The 20076-nt window shown below is 36.5% G+C and overlaps 1 protein-coding gene across 5 annotated transcripts in view; it reads left to right on the forward strand.

The window, feature by feature from the left end:
• The window catches only part of PIBF1 (progesterone immunomodulatory binding factor 1), a 244453-nt gene that overhangs the window by 58522 nt on the left and 165855 nt on the right, over positions 1–20076 (forward strand). The window lies entirely within an intron of this gene.

A 20076-nucleotide genomic window follows, 5' to 3' on the forward strand; every position in this document is an offset into this window, starting at 1 on the left:
CCGGCTATTTTTTGTATTTTTAGTAGAGATGGGGTTTCACTGTGTTAGTCAGGATGGTCTCGATCTCCTGGCCTCGTGATCCACCTGCCTCGGCCTCCCAAAGTGCTGGGATTACAGGCATGAGCCACCGTGCTCGGCCTCCTGTTATGTCTTTTTTTTAGACTAGTGACTTCTCTTTTTGCCTTTGCTTCAGTTCAGATTGAAGACAGATGAAAAGTAAAGAGTACTGAGATACCAGTTCTTCCTGTATTATACCAACAATTTCTCCTGGAAACTTTTTAAAACTAGAATAGTAATTTGAAATATACACATGCCTCATTTAGCTGCTGGCTGTGAAAGATGTCGTATTGGGTAATCCTAAAGTAATATCATTTTCATTCATGCAGTTACTTTTAGATCAGTAAATATTAGGCTCACCTGGTTAGTGATTGGCAGAATTCGGGAAAAATAAATACTATTTATTTCAGTGGCAGGTTTTTTTTTTGTTTTTTTTTTTTTTAAGAATTTATTTATTTATTTATTTATTTATTTATTTATTATTATACTTTAAGTGGTAGGGTACATGTGCATAACGTGCAGGTTTGTTACATATGTGTACTTGTGCCATGTTGGTGTGCTGCACCCATCAACTCGTCATTTACATCAGGTATAACTCCCAATGCAATCCCTCCCCCCTCCCCCCTTCCCATGATAGGCCCCGGTGTGTGATGTTCCCCTTCCCGAGTCCAAGTGATCTCATTGTTCAGTTCCCACCTATGAGTGAGAACATGCGGTGTTTGGTTTTCTGTTCTTGTGATAGTTTGCTAAGAATGATGGTTTCCAGCTGTATCCATGTCCCTACAAAGGACACAAACTCATCCTTTTTTATGGCTGCATAGTATTCCATGGTGTATATGTGCCACATTTTCTTAATCCAATCTGTCACTGATGGACATTTGGGTTGATTCCAGGTCTTTGCTATTGTGAATAGTGCTGCAATAAACATACGTGTGCATGTGTCTTTATAGCAGCATGATTTATAATCCTTTGGGTATATACCCAGTAATGGGATGGCTGGGTCATATGGTACATCTAGTTCTAGATCCTTGAGGAATCGCCATACTGTTTTCCATAATGGTTGAACTAGTTTACAATCCCACCAACAGTGTAAAAGTGTTCCTATTTCTCCACATCCTCTCCAGCACCTGTTGTTTCCTGACTTTTGAATGATCGCCATTCTAACTGGTGTGAGATGGTATCTCATTGTGGTTTTGATTTGCATTTCTCTGATGGCCAGTGATGATGAGCATTTTTTCATGTGTCTGTTGGCTGTATGAATGTCTTCTTTTGAGAACTGTCTGTTCATATCCTTTGCCCACTTTTTGATGGGGTTGTTTGTTTTTTTCTTGTAAATTTGTTTGAGTTCTTTGTAGGTTCTGGATATTAGCCCTTTGTCAGATGAGTAGATTGCAAAAATTTTCTCCCATTCTGTAGGTTGCCTGTTCACTCTGATGGTAGTTTCTTTTGCTGTGCAGAAGCTCTTTAGTTTAATGAGATCCCGTTTGTCAATTTTGGCTTTTGCTGCTGTTGCTTTTGGTGTTTTAGACATGAAGTCTTTGCCCATGCCTATGTCCTGAATGGTACTACCTAGGTTTTCTTCTAGGGTTTTTATGGTTTTAGGTCTAACATTTAAGTCTCTAATCCATCTTGAATTAATTTTCGTATAAGGATTAAGGAAAGGATCCAGTTTCAGCTTTCTACTTATGGCTAGCCAATTTTCCCAGCACCATTTATTAAATAGGGAATCCTTTCCCCATTTCTTGTTATTCTCAGATTTGTCAAAGATCAGATGGCTGTAGATGTGTGGTATTATTTCTGAGGACTCTGTTCTGTTCCATTGGTCTATATCTCTGTTTTGGTACCAGTACCATGCTGTTTTGGTTACTGTAGCCTTGTAGTATAGTTTGAAGTCAGGTAGCGTGATGCCTCCAGCTTTGTTCTTTTGACTTAGGATTGTCTTGGAGATGCGGGCTCTTTTTTGGTTCCATATGAACTTTGAAGCAGTTTTTTCCAATTCTGTGAAGAAAGTCATTGGTAGCTTGATGGGGATGGCATTGAATCTATAAATTACCTTGGGCAGTATGGCCATTTTCACGATATTGATTCTTCCTATCCATGAGCATGGTATGTTCTTCCATTTGTTTGTGTCCTCTTTGATTTCACTGAGCAGTGGTTTGTAGTTCTCCTTGAAGAGGTCCTTTACATCCCTTGTAAGTTGGATTCCTAGGTATTTTATTCTCTTTGAAGCAATTGTGAATGGAAGGTCATTCCTGATTTGGCTCTCTGTTTGTCTGTTACTGGTGTATAAGAATGCTTGTGATTTTTGCACATTAATTTTGTATCCTGAGACTTTGCTGAAGTTGCTTATCAGCTTAAGGAGATTTTGGGCTGAGACAATGGGGTTTTCTAAATATACAATCATGTCATCTGCAAACAGGGACAATTTGACTTCTTCTTTTCCTAACTGAATCCCCTTGATTTCTTTCTCTTGCCTAATTGCCCTAGCCAGAACTTCCAACACTATGTTGAATAGGAGTGGTGAGAGAGGGCATCCCTGTCTTGTGCCAGTTTTCAAAGGGAATTTTTCCAGTTTTTGCCCATTCAGTATGATATTGGCTGTGGGTTTGTCATAAATAGCTCTTATCATTTTGAGGTACGTTCCATCAATACCGAATTTATTGAGCATTTTTAGCATGAAGGGCTGTTGAATTTTGTCAAAAGCCTTTTCTGCATCTATTGAGATAATCATGTGGTTCTTGTCTTTGGTTCTGTTTATATGCTGAATTATGTTTATTGATTTGCGAATGTTGAACCAGCCTTGCATCCCAGGGATGAAGCCCACTTGATCATGGTGGATAAGCTTTTTGATGTGTTGCTGAATCCGGTTTGCCAGTATTTTATTGAGGATTTTTGCATCGATGTTCATCAGGGATATTGGTATGAAATTCTCTTTTTTTGTTGTGTCTCTGCCAGGCTTTGGTATCAGGATGATGTTGGCCTCATAAAATGAGTTAGGGAGGACTCCCTCTTTTTCTATTGATTGGAATAGTTTCAGAAGGAATGGTACCAGCTCCTCCTTGTACCTCTGGTAGAATTCAGCTGTGAATCCATCTGGTCCTGGACTTTTTTTGGTTGGTAGGCTATTAATTATTGCCTCAATTTCAGAGCCTGTTATTGGTCTGTTCAGGGATTCAACTTCTTCCTGGTTTAGTCTTGGAAGAGTGTAAGTGTCCAGGAAATTATCCATTTCTTCTAGATTTTCCAGTTCATTTGCGTAGAGGTGTTTATAGTATTCTCTGATGGTAGTTTGTATTTCTGTGGGGTCGGTGGTGATATCCCCTTTATCATTTTTAATTGCGTCGATTTGATTCTTCTCTCTTTTCTTCTTTATTAGTCTTGCTAGCGGTCTGTCAATTTTGTTGATCTTTTCAAAAAACCAACTCCTGGATTCATTGATTTTTTGGAGGGTTTTTTGTGTTTCTATCCTCTTCAGTTCTGCTCTGATCTTAGTTTTTTCTTGCCTTCTGCTGGCTTTCGAATGTGTTTGCTCTTGCTTCTCTAGTTCTTTTAATTGCGATGTTAAAGTGTCAATTTTAGATCTTTCCTGCTTTCTCTTGTGGGCATTTAGTGCTATAAATTTCCCTCTACACACTGCTTTAAATGTGTCCCAGAGATTCTGGTATGTTGTATCTTTGTTCTCAGTGGTTTCAAAGAACATCTTTATTTCTGCCTTCATTTCGTTATGTACCCAGTAGTCATTCAGGAGCAGGTTGTTCAGTTTCCATGTAGTTGAGCGGTTTTGATTGAGTTTCTTAGTCCTGAGTTCTAGTTTGATTGCACTGTGGTCTGAGAGACAGTTTGTTATAATTTCTGTTCTTGTACATTTGCTGAGGAGTGCTTTACTTCCAATTACGTGGTCAATTTTGGAGTAAGTACGATGTGGTGCTGAGAAGAATGTATATTCTGTTGATTTGGGGTGGAGAGTTCTATAGATGTATATTAGGTCTGCTTGCTGCAGAGATGAGTTCAATTCCTGGATATCCTTGTTAACTTTCTGTCTCGTTGATCTGTCTAATGTTGACAGTGGAGTGTTGAAGTCTCCCATTATTATTGTATGGGAGTCTAAGTCTCTTTGTAAGTCTCTAAGGACTTGCTTTATGAATCTGGGTGCTCCTGTATTGGGTGCATATATATTTAGGATAGTTATCTCTTCCTGTTGAATTGATCCCTTTACCATTATGTAATGGCCTTCTTTGTCTCTTTTGATCTTTGATGGTTTAAAGTCTGTTTTATCAGAGACTAGTATTGCAACCCCCGCTTTTTTTTGTTCTCCATTTGCTTGGTAGATCTTCCTCCATCCCTTTATTTTGAGCCTATGTATGTCTCTGCGTGTGAGATGGGTCTCCTGAATACAGCAGACTGATGGGTCTTGACTCTTTATCCAGTTTGCCAGTCTGTGTCTTTTAATTGGAGCATTTAGTCCATTTACATTTAAGGTTAAGATTGTTATGTGTGAACTTGATCCTGCCATTATGATATTAACTGGTTATTTTGCTTGTTAGTTGATGCAGTTTCTTCCTAGCCTTGATGGTCTTTACATTTTGGCATGTTTTTGCAATGGCTGGTACCAGTTGTTCCTTTCCATGTTTAGTGCTTCCTTCAGGGTCTCTTGTAAGGCAGGCCTAGTGGTGACAAAATCTCTAAGCATTTGCTTATCTGTAAAGGATTTTATTTCTCCTTCACTTATGAAACTTAGTTTGGCTGGATATGAAATTCTGGGTTGAAAATTCTTTTCTTTAATAATGTTGAATATTGGCCCCCACTCTCTTCTGGCTTGGAGAGTTTCTGCCGAGAGATCTGCTGTTAGTCTGATGGGCTTCCCTTTGTGGGTAACCCGACCTTTCTCTCTGGCTGCCCTTAAGATTTTTTCCTTCATTTCAACTTTCGTGAATCTGGCAATTATGTGTCTTGGAGTTGCTCTTCTCGAGGAGTATCTTTGTGGCGTTCTCTGTATTTCCTGGATTTGAATGTTGGCCTGCCCTACTAGGTTGGGGACGTTCTCCTGGATGATATCCTGAAGAGTGTTTTCCAACTTGGTTCCATTTTCCCCCTCACTTTCAGGCACCCCAATCAGACGTAGATTTGGTCTTTTTACATAATCCCATACTTCTTGCAGGCTTTGTTCATTTCTTTTTCTTCTTTTTTCTTTTGGTTTCTCTTCTCGCTTCATTTCATTCATTTGATCCTCAATCGCTGATACTCCTTCTTCCAGTTGATCGAGTCGGTTACTGAAGCTTGTGCATTTGTCACGTATTTCTCGTGTCATGGTTTTCATCTCTTTCATTTCGTTTATGACCTTCTCTGCATTAATTACTCTAGCCATCAATTCTTCCACTTTTTTTTCAAGATTTTTAGTTTCTTTGCGCTGGGTACGTAATTCCTCCTTTAGCTCTGAGAAATTTGATGGACTGAAGCCTTCTTCTCTCATCTCGTCAAAGTCATTCTCCGTCCAGCTTTGATCCGTTGCTGGCGATGAGCTGCGCTCCTTTGAGTGGCAGGTATTTTTATGCCATTGTTATAGAGTGGTTTTTGAAAGTTTATATTTTAATAAGAAAATTATTTTGAAATTGACTTGTGATACTAGTTTATCAGCACTGATTTGCTTATATGATATTTTGATTGTTGTCGGCAAGGCTTTAAATCAGACTTAATCTGTAATAGCATTGCAACATGTCATTTCTACTAGGAATATAGTAGCAGAAAATTTGGTACGTCCACCCCTCAATTCCAGAGAAAAAAGCTGCTGTATTATAGTATTTATAAGTTGGCTACTACTATAAAAACTATATATGTAGAATCATCCTTTGGTAATAAATTAGCAAAGATATTTTTTAAATTACTGTTAAATTGTTATTTAATGTAGCAGGTTGGTAGAGATGTTTATGCTGTTGCCTCTGAGGGGTATGATTTTGTTCTTGGGTTTATTTGTTCTTGGGTAAAAATGTTTGTGATGATAAGAGAGTAGATATACAGTTTATGATAGAATTTTTTAAGGATTTTTGCTAAATATGACTTAGTAGAAAGTCATAAAAATGACTTTCCTGAAAATCAGATTATTATTTTCCTCATAAATTTGGCTTGCATAGATCTTTTCTACCTGTTTGATCTTTTTTGAAAGTCTGCATTAGAAGTATATGCCAAAGGAAATTTACATGAACTTCACTGAATGCAAAATAAATCATTCATTTGTGCATTCAACAAATACTTTGTGATTATACTCTTCTGTTTTTTCTTGTTCTTCTCTTATTTGAGCTTTAAAATAATTATGTCATTTATAATCTAGGATTATATTTTCAATGAAAATAGCAAAGAATTTCAAAATATGAAAATTCTAAGTGATCATTCAGTACTATCTTAGCAGTAGACAAACTAAAAATATGCTTTGGGCACCAGCAAATACGTACGCATACCAGGAGAAAGTATACATGTTCTTAAAAAATGTTTTGACATATTAATTTTTAAAATAACATTTTTTATCTTGGAAAAAATAACACTTCTGCATTTGTTTACACTTAGTTTATATTTTAATATTTGAATATCCTATTACTAGTAGGAGCACCATAGTCTTTTCTGTGAATAAGGCTTTTGAAGTCCTAAGCTAGCCTTCATATGTTGAATCCTGAGAAAATAATTGTTCCAAGTAGCTCAAAGAAATATTGGACCACTCTTTAAATAGCATTATTTTTTACTTTAGTTACTGTGTTATGATTGTTCTGTTTTTTGACCGTATATGTTTGTATGTATGTGTATAAAATAAAAGATGTTCAGAGAAAATTTCCTAATGTTCATTAAATAAATAATTATAAAGAAGTAGAATAATGCAGCACTACAGAAATGTCCTTGAGACTCTTTCTGCTTAACTCCTTTCTTCCATAACTGCTATTCTGTTATGCTAATAACTTCCTTATTTCTCTTTATACTTTTATTATCTGTGTTTCCAGTAAATAAACATCTCCGCACAATATAGTTTAGTTTTTCATATTATATTAGTATCTTATATAAATGGAATTATGCTGTATACATATATATTTTTTGTGGCTTCTTCACGTAACCTTATGATTTTAAGATTCATTTGCTTTTGCACTTAGTTGTCCCTTCATGTTCATAACAAAAGTATGACAGTTTTATGAATGTACATGCTTAGGGCAGTAGAGTTATTAAGAGATTGGAGGGAGAATTCCAAAGACATTCTTTATCTTTGGCAAAATTTTACTTCGTCCCAGCCTTACATTAGAAAGGAGGATCCTGTACCTTGTGATTTACTTGCTCTTAGAGTTCAAAATGCAGACTAAAAGAAGAGGTATTTACCTATTATATGCTAAGCTTTATGTTGGAAAGTTTTACATTTGCACCCTGATGTAATTTCCAGAGCAACAAATTAATGTATTTTGCAAATATTTATTGAAACCTACCATATGCCAGCTAAATGCTAGACATCATAGATAGTGGTGACCTTTGTCTTCACAAAGCTGGTAGTCTAATGGAGGGTAAAGACAAATAGAGAAACAATTATCCTAAGTTATGATGGTGGACAAAATGATAGGATAAAAGATGAGACCATCTGTGTATCTAACCTAGTATTGGAAGGAATTGGGGAAGACTTCATAAATGAAGAACTGCCCCTTTTGACTGAAACTACTATTAAAAGTAAAACTTCAGACACATGAAATTTAAAGTTTAATTGAGCAATGAATGATTTGCAAATCAGGCAGCCTCCAGAATCACAGCAGATTCAGAGAGACTCCAGGGGTGCCTCGTGGTCACAACAAATTTGTAGACAAAAAAAGTAAAGTGACATACAGAAATCAGAAGTGAGATACAGAAACAGCTGGGTTGGTTATAGGTTGATGTTTAACTTATTTGAACACTCAGCAGTGTATGAATGGTTGAAGTATGGCTGCTGGGGTTGGCCAAGATTCAGCTGTTGTTCCAGGAACATACCCCCAAGTTAGGTTTTCTATCTTGTCTGCCTATTAAGTTAGATTGCAGTTCATCAATAAAGACTCAAACATAGAAGTACAGAATCTTTCTTAAGGCCATATTTAGTTTGCTTTAACACTATGAATTAAGGAAGGAAAGGGAATTGGGAGAATCAATATATAGCATATATAAAAGCCTGAAAGTAGGATAAAATTAAGCTTTTTGAACAAATTAATTCCGTGTGGCTGAAGGATAGACTGAGAGGCAGGGAGTTAAAAGAGATGAAAGAGAAGCAGCAAATGGGCCCAAAGAATGCATTTGGACCATTATGTAAGGCCTATGGAGAACAATTAAAAGATTTTAAGAAGAGGCATGAAATGATCTGATTTTATATCCAGAGATCACTGTAATGTAGAGAATAGATTGGAATGGCATAAGCCTGTTAGAGAGGCTCTACTTTTAGAGGTTATTTCCATTATGCAGATGAAGGGTGATAATGGAACTGGATTAGCAGCAGTAAAGATGAGAGAAATGGTCCAGGTTGGAAAATTATCTAGGAGATAGAGCCAACAGGACTCAGTGACTAGATAGGATTGGTGGGATGAGAACTCATTAAGGATGTCAGCAAGGTTTCTGAATTAAACAGCTGCATAGGTAGTGATACAGTTTTTAAAACATTAGAAAATACAAAGCTTTAAGAGGAAAACATCAATTTAGTTGTTTCACTTGAAGTGTCTGTGGGATATACAAATAAAAGAGTTGACTGTAGAAGAATCTAAACCTCAAGAGAAAGATCTGGGGATTAGAGAGGCCTCTGATATAGATAGTATTATTTCTATTTTACAAATAAGTACTGTTGGTTCTGTGGTTCAATTCTGTTGTGGATTTAATAGGCTTTTGTTGACTGATACAATAACTTTAAAATGTATGGAAACTTTCTATGGTTATTCCTAAGCAATCCACATAGCCATATAAACTTTGGTATGTAATCTTCTTGAAAATTTCCTAATTTTTTTAGGTTTTTGCTATTCTTTAAAAAAAAAAATCTTTAAAGTTTATCCTATTGTAACATAAATGTGGTTGGTAAGGGTAGGTTGGTAAGGCTGTGTGGGGAAACAACCAACAGAGCCGTTTCTGGAAGTAGGAAAACTGAAAGCAGATGTCCTTGTCTCCAGTGTTCTTCTGGCCCCCTATCCACATCAGAATGGACACTACCTAACCAGGGGATTCCTGGGATTGGGACTGCCCTGTGGATGCCCCAGCCAGCCACAGGACTCAGAACTGATTGGATGTACACTGAGGCTAGAGTGGACAGTTGCCACCAGGTGGTGCCAAATTGCAGCCTGAGCCCAGATGAATTTGAATTGCCCAAGACACCTAACTAGCTAGTTGTACAGGCTTGCCTTTATCGTTTTAATCTCACAGTAATCCAACCCTTTGTTTTATGTTACTGAATCTTTAGGGATCATAGTTTCTTCATTACGGGAGATTTAACTGTAGTTAGAGCTTGTATCATTCTAATCTTCCACACAGTAAAAAATAAATTGTAATTTATTTCTTTTGAAATCGTTGAACTTAAAATGGCTAAAGAACGAATTTTAATATTTCCTGTTATAAAACATGAAATTCATAACTTTACACATTTAGGGCTGTGTGTGTGTGTGTTTAGGTAAATTAATCTTTTGCTTTGGCCTGAGATGTGTGATTGTGTTAATTACTGGTATTTTATCAAAGTGTGCTGTTACAATGAGTTGAAATGGATGAAGTACTTACACTTGCATATTTATATTTGGTGTCCTTATCTCTCCCCCAATAAACTTTTTTTTTTTTTTTTGACGGAGTCTTGCTCTGTCACCCAGGCTGGAGTACAGTGATGTGATCTCAGCTCACTGCAAACTTTGCCTCCCGGGTTCAAGCGATTCTCCTGTCTCAGCCTCCTGAGTAGCTGGGATCACAAGTGCACACCACCATGCCCGGCTAATTTTCATATTTTTAGTGTGGATGGGGTTTCACCATGTATTGGCCAGGCTGATCTCAAATGCCTAATCTCAGGTAGTCTGCCTGCCTCGGCCTCCCAAAGTGCTGTGATTACAGGCGTGAGCCACCATGCCCAGCCCCAATAAACATTTTCTAAAGAAACTGAAATGATGATTAGTGAAATGTATTTTAATTTTCTTTCTATACATCAGAGGATGTTAAAAGAATACTTTTTCTTTTCTCTTTTTTAATATGGAAAAGGCACATGGAACTTACTCTATCCAATCTTGGTATCTGACCTGCAGTCATTCCAGTAGTTCTTGAAGTTAAAGTATTGAGAGAAAAGAAAGAGAGTAGAAGATATAAAGACTAAGAAAAGGGCAATTATAAACCAAGAGGGAACTTGGATATTTAGATATATCAAACATACTGTAGCTGAAATTATAATATGTATGAATGCTTTGGTCCAGTTTGTAAATTAGGCTCTTTGTCTTTTCTGTATATTCTAGTTACCTAAAATTCCACTTTGGAGCTGTGGGAAATGAATGAAAGGTACTACTACAGTGCTGAGATGTATTATATTAATAACTTATTGCTTAGTAGGTATTATGGGACAGAAATGTTATGGACCCTCTTACGCATTTGGAAATAAGACATTATTCCATGGAATCAAAAGACTGAACTTGATCCTGATTCTACCACTTATTAGCTCAGCGGATAAGTCACTTAATATTCCTGAAGTTTAATTTCTTCTTTTATAAAATGAGCTAATAGGCCAGGCATGGTGGCTAACACCTGTAACACCAACACTTTGGGAGGCTCAGGCAGATGGATTGCTTGAGTCCAGGAGTTTGAGACCAGGCTGGGCAAAATGGCAGAACCCCATCTCTAGTGAAAATACAAAAAAATTAGCCAGGCATGGTGGCACAGGCCTGTAGTTCTACTAAGGAGGTTAAGGTGGGAGGATCACCTGAGCCTGGGAGGTCAAGGTTGCACTGAGCCAAGATCATGCCATTTGCACTCCAGCCTGGGCAACTGAAGTGAGACCCTGTCTCAAAAAATAATAATAACTACTAATAATACTTCTTAGGGTGGCCTGTGAGGTCTAAATGAGATAATATATGCAAGAAGTACATTATAAATTATAGACATAAATGAGTTATTTTGGTACCTTGTGCCTATGTAGAATACTTGAAGAAAATGTTTTTATCTATTATGTTGACAATTTAAGGAAAATCACCATTATATAAAAGTCAACTGATAATATTATGGGATTATTTATCATTAGAAGATACTAATACAAAATACATATTCTTAAGTGTTTATCTCCATAGCATTTAACAAGTTTTCTTAAATGACATGATATAGACGTAGAGGGTCTACATGCCATTCTTTTCTGTCTAAATTTCTGCATAAGATGGCTAGCTTATGTTTCCTAATTAGGTTATGAGATAATAAGGTAAAGGGAGATAAATTCAGCTGATAAAGGTTTTCCATAAAGTAAAACTAGCTTTATTTAAGGTGGTCTTGTTACTGTAAACACAGAAAGAGCTATTGTGAGTGGTGCTATAAAAAAAGATAAGATTAGAGGCATTCATTATGCTCTCAGTGCAGTACGGACTCTGGAAACTGAAATAGTTTTACAATTGTTTGAAAAGGGGTAGGCAGTAGAGAAAAAGAGATTGAAAAGATGTTTTTAAGTGCAACAATTAGTATTGCTTTAGTGATTTTATTTTCCTGCCATATCAATAAAAACCATCTTGACCACAATTTATCTTCCAAAAGTACTCAAGAAGAAACTTTAATGATATAAACTTGAAATTTGTGTAGAATCTTAGAGTGATATTAAGCAACTTTGAATCTTGAATCTATTTCGTTGAGTATATGTAACATATTACAATGGTGAATTTAACTATTGTTCAGAGGTTCCATTCATCATTTTAAAGGTGTATGTCCTCATTAGTGCTTAAGCACATAAACAAACCTCTTTTGTTCATATCTTACCAGATATCTCTATAATGTTTTAAGTTCTTCTATGGAAAAATTTAAATAATTACTTTGTCTTTTCAGTTAGATAATTCTTGAAGTGTATGACTCTGCAGACAACTCTCTCAGCATCTTCTCAAATATTTTAAATTAATTTTTATTGGTAATTATCTTTTATTGTTAACTATATTCTTTACTCCTGTAGATGTTTACAACATGTGTTCACTGCTTGGTTAATAATACTTAAAATTTTCAAGCTCTGTAGGGTTCCAGATATGAATCAAGGTAAGTTCAGGTTGCATAGGAATTTAGATTTACCTTTGTGGTGTAGTTCGTTGTGTGGTGGGAGAGGCTGGTAAAGTAAGATTGGGCCAGATTTTAAAGGTTCTGGTGTCAGTGGAGAATGTGCAGAGGTTTTATAGTAGGACGGAAACATGACTTACTCATTTTTTATGACTACGGTTGCAATGTGGGGTGTATTACAGTTGAAGAAAGCCTAGAAGGAGGGAGATCACGTAGGAGGCTATTGCACAGTTTAGGTGATGAAAATGAGAAATAGAAAGAGAAAGACGGTTGAATGTAAAGAATAGGTAGGAGAATTGGCAAGATCTGGTGATTGACAAGAAGTGAACCTCAGGAATGACTCCAGCTTTTCTACCTCAGTAGTCTCGGAGTGATTGGTGATAAGGCATGACCATTAGCTCCAGATTGCGGACTCCGTCCAGGCTGGAGTGCAATGGCACGATCTCGGCTCATTGCAACCTCTGCCTCCCGGCATCAAGTGATTCTCCTGCCTCAGCCTCCCAAGTAACTGGGATTACAGACATGCGCCACTAATTTTTGTACGCCGAGCTAATTTTTGTACTTTTAGTAGAGACAGGATTTCGCCATGTTGGTCAGGCTGGTCTGGAACTCCTGACCTCGGGAGTTCACCCACCTCAGCCTCCCAGAGTGCTGGGATTACAGGCATGAGCTACCGCGCCTGGCGTAATTTCTGATCTTTTACAGATGTGGCAGCCCTGACCAAGCTCAAAAGTGCTTATCTGAGATCACACAGCTTTTTACTAGAGATGTTTCTCTGCTGTGCCCCAGATTTCACTCCCCTTAGCCCTCACAGTAGTAGAAGGAACCCTAAGCTGCTGAAGGTCCTCTGACAGTCTTCTGTGTTTTCACTAGGATGCCATTAAAAATAGTATCACTTTCATTTTATATAATAAAAAATTTGAGGAAACATTGCTGTAATTATCAACCTTTAAATGAACATTACATTTTAATTTACATTTTCATATTTAGGTAGCATACTAACCATAGCTATTATTTATTGAGTACTTATTATGCATCAAGCATTGTACTCAACACTTCACATACATTGTAGAAAAGAATCAAATACATTTTATGAAGTTTAGGTATTAATATCCCTATTTTACAAGTAAGGAAATTGAGACATCAACTGTGACTTGTCTGTGAATATTACAAATGTTTTGTTGGTAAAAACTAGATACATTTGACTGCAATGCAGTGCATACTCCCATTTAACTGGTTAGGGCTATGTAAACTGATCAAAGATTTCCTATCAGAACTATAATTTTTGAACGTAATTTACTTAAAATAGAAATTCTGTCTTTTTTATTATTATACTTAAGGTTCCAGAATACATGTGCAGAACATGCAGGTTTGTTACATAGGTATACACATGCCATGGTGGTTTGCTGCACCCATCAACCCGTCATCTACATTAGGTATTTCTCCTAATGCTCTCCCTCCCCTAGCCCTTCACCCCCTGACAGGCCCCAGTGTGTGATGTTCCCCTCCCTGTTTCCATGTGTTCTCATTGTTTGGCTCCCACTTATGAGTGAGAACATGCAGTGTTTTGGTTTTCTGTTCCTGTGTGTGTTTGCTGAGAACAGTGAAGAAACTCTGTCTTTTAAGAGAATTTGTAAACCATATTCCATGCTTGAGGGCTGAGTATGGATCATTAGAGCTTTATAAAAGCATTTATAATTTTATGTATACACATACACACACATATACATACACATACACACACACACACACACACACACACACACACACACACATATGAAGTCTCACTGTTTTGCCCAGGGTGAGTCTTGAACTCCTGAGCTCAGGTGATCCTCCCCCCAACCTCAGCCTCCCAAAGTGCTAGGATTACAGGTGTGAGCCACCATTCTCAGACAAGCATTTATAATTTTTGAAGTTGGCAAAGAGGCCTTTATTTTTCTTTTCTTTTTAAAGTTTATTTTACTTTAAGTTCTGTGACACAAGTGCAGAATGTGTAGGCTTGTTGCATAGGTATACAGGTGCCATGGTAGTTTGCCACACCTATCAGTGGGTCATCTAGGTTTTAAGCCCCACATGCATTAGCTATTTGTCCTAATGCTTTCCCTCCCTTTGCCCCCTAACCCCCAATTGGCCCCAGTGTGTGGTGTTCCCCTCCCTGTGTCTGTGTGTTCTCATTGTTCAACTCCCATTTATGAGTGAGAATATGTAGTGTTTGGTTTTCTGTTCCTGTATTAGTTTGCTGAGGATGATGGTTTCTAGCTTCATATCCATGTCTCTGCAAAAGACATGAACTCATTCCTTTTTATGGCTGCATAGTATTCCATGGTGTATATGTACCACATTTTCGTTATCCAGTCTATCATTGATGGGCATTTGGATTGGTTCCATGCCTTTGCTATTGTAAACAGTGCTGCAATAAATATACGTGTCCGTGTGTCTTTTTATAGTAGAGTGACTTATATTCCTTTTAGTATACTCCCAGTAATGGGATTGCTGGGTCAAGTGGTATTTCTTGTTGTAGATCCTTGAGGAATCGCTACACTGTTTTCCACAATGGCTGAACTAATTTACATTCCCACCAACAGTGTGGAAGCATTCCTGCTTCTCACCAGCATCTGTGGTTTCTTGGTTTTTTAATGATCACCATTCTGACTGGCATGAGATGGTATCATTGTGGGTTTGATTTGCATTTCTCTAATGATCAGTGATGATGAGCTTTTTTTCATGTTTGTTGGCCACATAAATGTCTTCTTTTGAGAAGTGTCTGTTCGTATCCACTATCAAGCCTTTGTCCCCCTCCCCAATACTACTCCAACAAAGATGTTTTTACCAGAGCCCCTAAGATCTTCATGTTGCCCAAATCCAGTAGTCATAGTCTTTTCTTACTGTTCTTGACCTTACTAGCAGTATGTAACACAGTTGATCACTCCCTACTCCTGGGAACACATTCTTTAGCTTCCATAGTGTCACACACTATGAATTTTTCTCTTCCTCATTAGCTGTACCTACTCATTCTCTTTGCTGGTTCCTCCTCATCTTCTTGACAACTTTTGCAGCTGCCTCCATGGCATTTCCACTTGGTTATCTATTAATAATATGCATCCTAATGTGTTCAGAAGCAAATTTCTGTTCCATTGTACCTCCCAATTCTGGTCCACCTTCAGTCTCACCCAGCTCAATTAAAGACAGCTCTATTCTTCCACTTGCCCAGACCAAAAACCTGAAGTCATCTTTTTTCACATTCCATATTCTGTTTATTAACAAATCCTTTTGGATTTATGATATCTATCTCATGCATATTACCTTGGTTCAAGTCACCATTATCTCTTCCCTAAAAATTACTGCAGTAGCCTCTTAAGCGGTCCCCAGCTTTCTTCCTTGCCCTCTTCAGTCTCTTAGCACAGTTCTTGTTAAATGATAAATCAAGTTGGATCACTCCTCTACTCAAATAAAAAGGCTCCCCATCGTTAAACTTAGTAAAACTTTAAATGATTACATTGGCCTGTGATACTACCTGATCAGTATTCAGTTACCCTATCCTCATTTAGGACTTTCTTCTGGTTACTCGCATAGTCATGCTGGCCTCCTGTTCTTTTACCTGTAGGCGTGCTCCTACCTCAGGTCCTTTGTATTCACAGTTTCCACTGCTTAACCATCTACTCCTGATGATACACCTGTTCTTGTGGTCTTTTCTGACTTTGTTCTATGTTGTCTTTGCTTTGTTTTTCCTTAAAGCGGTTACAATCTATCAAAATACTACATAGTCATTTACTTTGCAGTTTTCTTCCTACTACAATATGATCTCCATGAGAGTAGGAGTTTTCATGTATCGTTCAGTCCTGGACTCCCAAGTACCAGTGCCTGGTATGCAGTAAATGCTCAGTGTACATAATATTTATTGAATGAAAGAATGAATTGGTACTACTTTTTAGAAATTAGGTGGCTGTAGATGAAAACCTATTCAAAGGTTTATAATGGATTTGATCAGGACTGAGTGTAGTGACAGATATATAGTAGTCACTCAGTTAACCATCTACCAGATTCATTCTGTTTCATTTTGATATGTTACCTCTCATCCTGTCAGCTACTTTGTAAACCTTAACACATTAATGGATTTAAGCAAATATTTTGCATTTTTGTACTTAAATTTTTTATAATTTTTCAACCATAATTTGGATTTGGTGTTTACTTTGTGCCTAAGTTTTCATATCTAGAAACAAACAAACAGAAATCTGCTTGAGCACCAACTGTCTTCAGTCCATTTTATGCTGCTATAACAGGATACCTGAGACTGGGTAATTTATAGTGAACAGAAGTTTATTGGCTCACAGGTCTGGAGGCTGGTAAGTGCAATATCTCCGTGCTGGCATCTGGCAAGAGCTTTCTCACTACATTATCTCATGGCGTAAGGCAAGAAGGTGGGAGATAGAGCTGGGGGAGCCAAACCCACCCTTTTATAATGGCACCAGTCCCACTCTCATGGCCTAATCACCATTATCAGGTCCTACCTCTTAATACTGTTAGAATGCCAGTTAAATTTCAACTTGAGTTTTGGAGGACACAAACTTTTAAACCAAGGCACCAACTATAATAAAAGGATAGGAAAGTGTAGCATTTTCAGTCAACAATGATCTCAAAAAGTTTCTACTCTTAAAATGTGTAGCTTCTCCCAAGAAATTTTATTAAATAAGATTTCCACTTTGCTTATTTCATTTTTATGTCCTATTTATTAACTTTTCAGTCATCTATGATAAAGGTAAAACTACCAGTCGTTGAATAGAAACAACATAATGTACATGCAACCCTTCTATTTTATGCCATCTTAAAATCAAAGGCATCAGATATGGAAATGAGCAGTTTTATGTTGTGTCCAGGAAGACACTGGAGATAGAGACAGTAAATTCAAACACTTTTCCTATAAATAAGCCTGTCATATAAAACAGCCTATTTTAATCCTTTGTTGTTCTAACTAGAAAAATATATTTACTTCTATTAGCCAAAAATATTTTTACATGAAGACAGAAGGAAGAGTTCAGATTGCTTAGTTACACCTACTGAGCTCTTCTGACAGCCATAGTTTGTTTGTTTGTTTTTGTTTTTTCACTATTTATGTTTGGTAAATTTTAAGTTCTGAGGCATTAGGGATGTTTATTCAGGCTGAGACATACTCCTCGCATTGCCAAACTTTGATTTGATACTGTTTGAATTTCAAAGATTCCTAAAGTTTTTCTCGTGACATTTTTCTTACCACTTTTCAGATATAAATATAGATTTAGCCTATTGGTACTGTGAAATTTATCATCTAGTAGTAGGAAAATACATTCTACCCTGTTATGAATGTTTTATAATGAGGTTTTCAAGTTTCAGTTATGAGCTACTGTTGAATAAACTTCTGTATATTAAATTATCTGCTGTACAAATGGCACTATATTGTGTATGAACTATGTCTATTTTATTAGAATATTAAAACCTTTAAGTAAATGATTAAGAACTTAACTCTTTAAGTTTCTCATTTGAATGTTACAATTTAATTAACCATATCTCTTGGTTTGTCTAAGAAAGTACTGATTTATGCCTGTTCTGGCATAATTTTTAGTAGCACCCTCTTTTATTCTAAAAAGTGCCCCAGGTTGAAAATACATTATTTGAATACTCTAGTTATAAAAGTAGGATACTCACTTTCCCTTTGCATTTCACACAGTATTAAGATTTCTTTTCTTCAGTCTTTCCTCTCAGTATGTCTCCAAAACAACATAGGGTGGATGAGAGAAATACGTATGTGAATATGGGAGATACATAGAGTTGCTAGGAAACAACATGAAAGAATGATGAAAAACACAGTGTTGGAATCTAATGTTAACTTTATATAGGTATTTTAAGGATGATATATTCAGATTTTTGTATTTTGAAACATTTTCTTTGTTATAATTACATTTGATTATGCACTTGGTTTGGACTTCTAAAACTTGAGCTTCATTAACTTGTACATGCTGCAGATAGCTTCTATCAATTTTTCAAGTTTCTCTTTTGAAGAACATTTGAATTCCTGTAATTTGTTCCATAATTATATTTCTGTTATATTTTCTAATGAATTTAACATTTAGAAATGGATTATTTATTAGTTATATGAAAGTTATTGTCTTACCTGTGGAAGGAATACATCTAGCTTTTTATCAGTTTATTTTTTAAAAAGCATGTTACATACTGTGGGCCATAAAAGCTAATGTATAATATATTCACAATTCTTTCAAGGCTTATTTCGATTTCACATCTATTGGTGCCTTGAGGTGGTCATGTAATATAAATCTAACAGTGTCAGAATTTCTCAAGGAGAAAACATCTGTGAAGCAAAGGAAATTTTAAGAGGCAGCGTAGTATGATTCACACCACAGACTCTGGAGCCAAACTGTTTGGGTGCACATTTGGGCTCCGTAGCATACTTCTTGTGTGACTTTAATTAACCTCTTTGTGTTTTAGTCTTATCATTTGTAAAATGGAGGTAATTATACAACTGCTTTGTGGGATCGTTGTGACAGTTAAATGAGTTATGATATGTAAAGTGCTTAGAACGGCTTCTGGCACATGGTAAACAGTATGCTATTGCTATTATTGTCAGTGGAAGAATACATTCAGTTTATCTCTCTCAGACTTTATATGAAACCTGTGAATTGGTAATATTAAAGGAAGTATTTGTTATAAGGAATTATGCTGCTTTTTGCTAAAGAATGCAGGTTATGGACTGGATATGGAAGGTGTGGTACTTGATAAGGAGATTGGGATTACACAGAAATGTTACCCACAAACACCCGTGAGAGGACCTATTGGTAGAAGCCTTAGCTTCTTCTAGTCCATTCCCCAGTTCATTTCTGTTTTCTCTTTCTGAATTGCTTTACCTATTTGTCCTTCAAGGCCCAACTTACATGTCACTTTTTTAAAGTGTTTCACTTTATTCACCTACCTCTCTTACTCCAGTAAAGAATAATCAACTCCTCTTTGTGGCCATAGAATTTTGTTTATGCCTTAACATAGCACTTCACATAGTACCCTCTAATCATACTTCAACATGCCTTCACATAGTACCCTCTAATCATACCTCCTTTCACAAGCCCTGATGTTAGCTTGTTCTAGGTTTTATTTCATTCCATGTGTCTTGTTTTCATTTCTAATGTCCATTGTTTCAAGAAAGGAAATGTCAGGGACTGAAGCGTCTCCATCTACCAATTGAGCATTCGTGATTCATTAGTCCTGTAAATGTGATCTACTTATAATTCTGCTGCCAAAATAACATATAGAATAATGAGGCTATATTTGAGAAATGAACATTGAAACCAGTTTGTGGTGATTTACTGACTAAAATATTTAGATCATTTAGAAATGAAAAATATATAAATGTTTAATATAGTTTGAGAATTTTATTCTATCTTTAACATTAATTTTTCATGTTTCAGTTTGAGAATAGATTATTTTTGAAGGTTGTTGCAATCAGGATGGCATCAGAAAATAACAATATGTCATTTTTTGTCAGCTACTTTAGAATGTACTTCTGCTTATATAATAACCCACAAAAGTAGTTTATTTTCTTTTCAATAAGAGTTACCTGTACTCCAACATTTCTAAAGAAACTGTTTTATTTCTGGCTTATAAACTGTTTTACTGACAAATCTCTAATGGTTGACATTTTTAAATTTTTAAATTTGTTGTTAATATTGATGGCAGCAGTGGCCTATCTGGAGCAACTGCTGTAAAGATGCCAGCTGCAGTGGGGCAGGCGCAGCCAGGGCTGCATGCTCC

The sequence above is a fragment of the Chlorocebus sabaeus genome, chromosome 3, assembly GCF_047675955.1.
Source record: "Chlorocebus sabaeus isolate Y175 chromosome 3, mChlSab1.0.hap1, whole genome shotgun sequence".
NCBI lineage: Eukaryota > Metazoa > Chordata > Mammalia > Primates > Cercopithecidae > Chlorocebus > Chlorocebus sabaeus.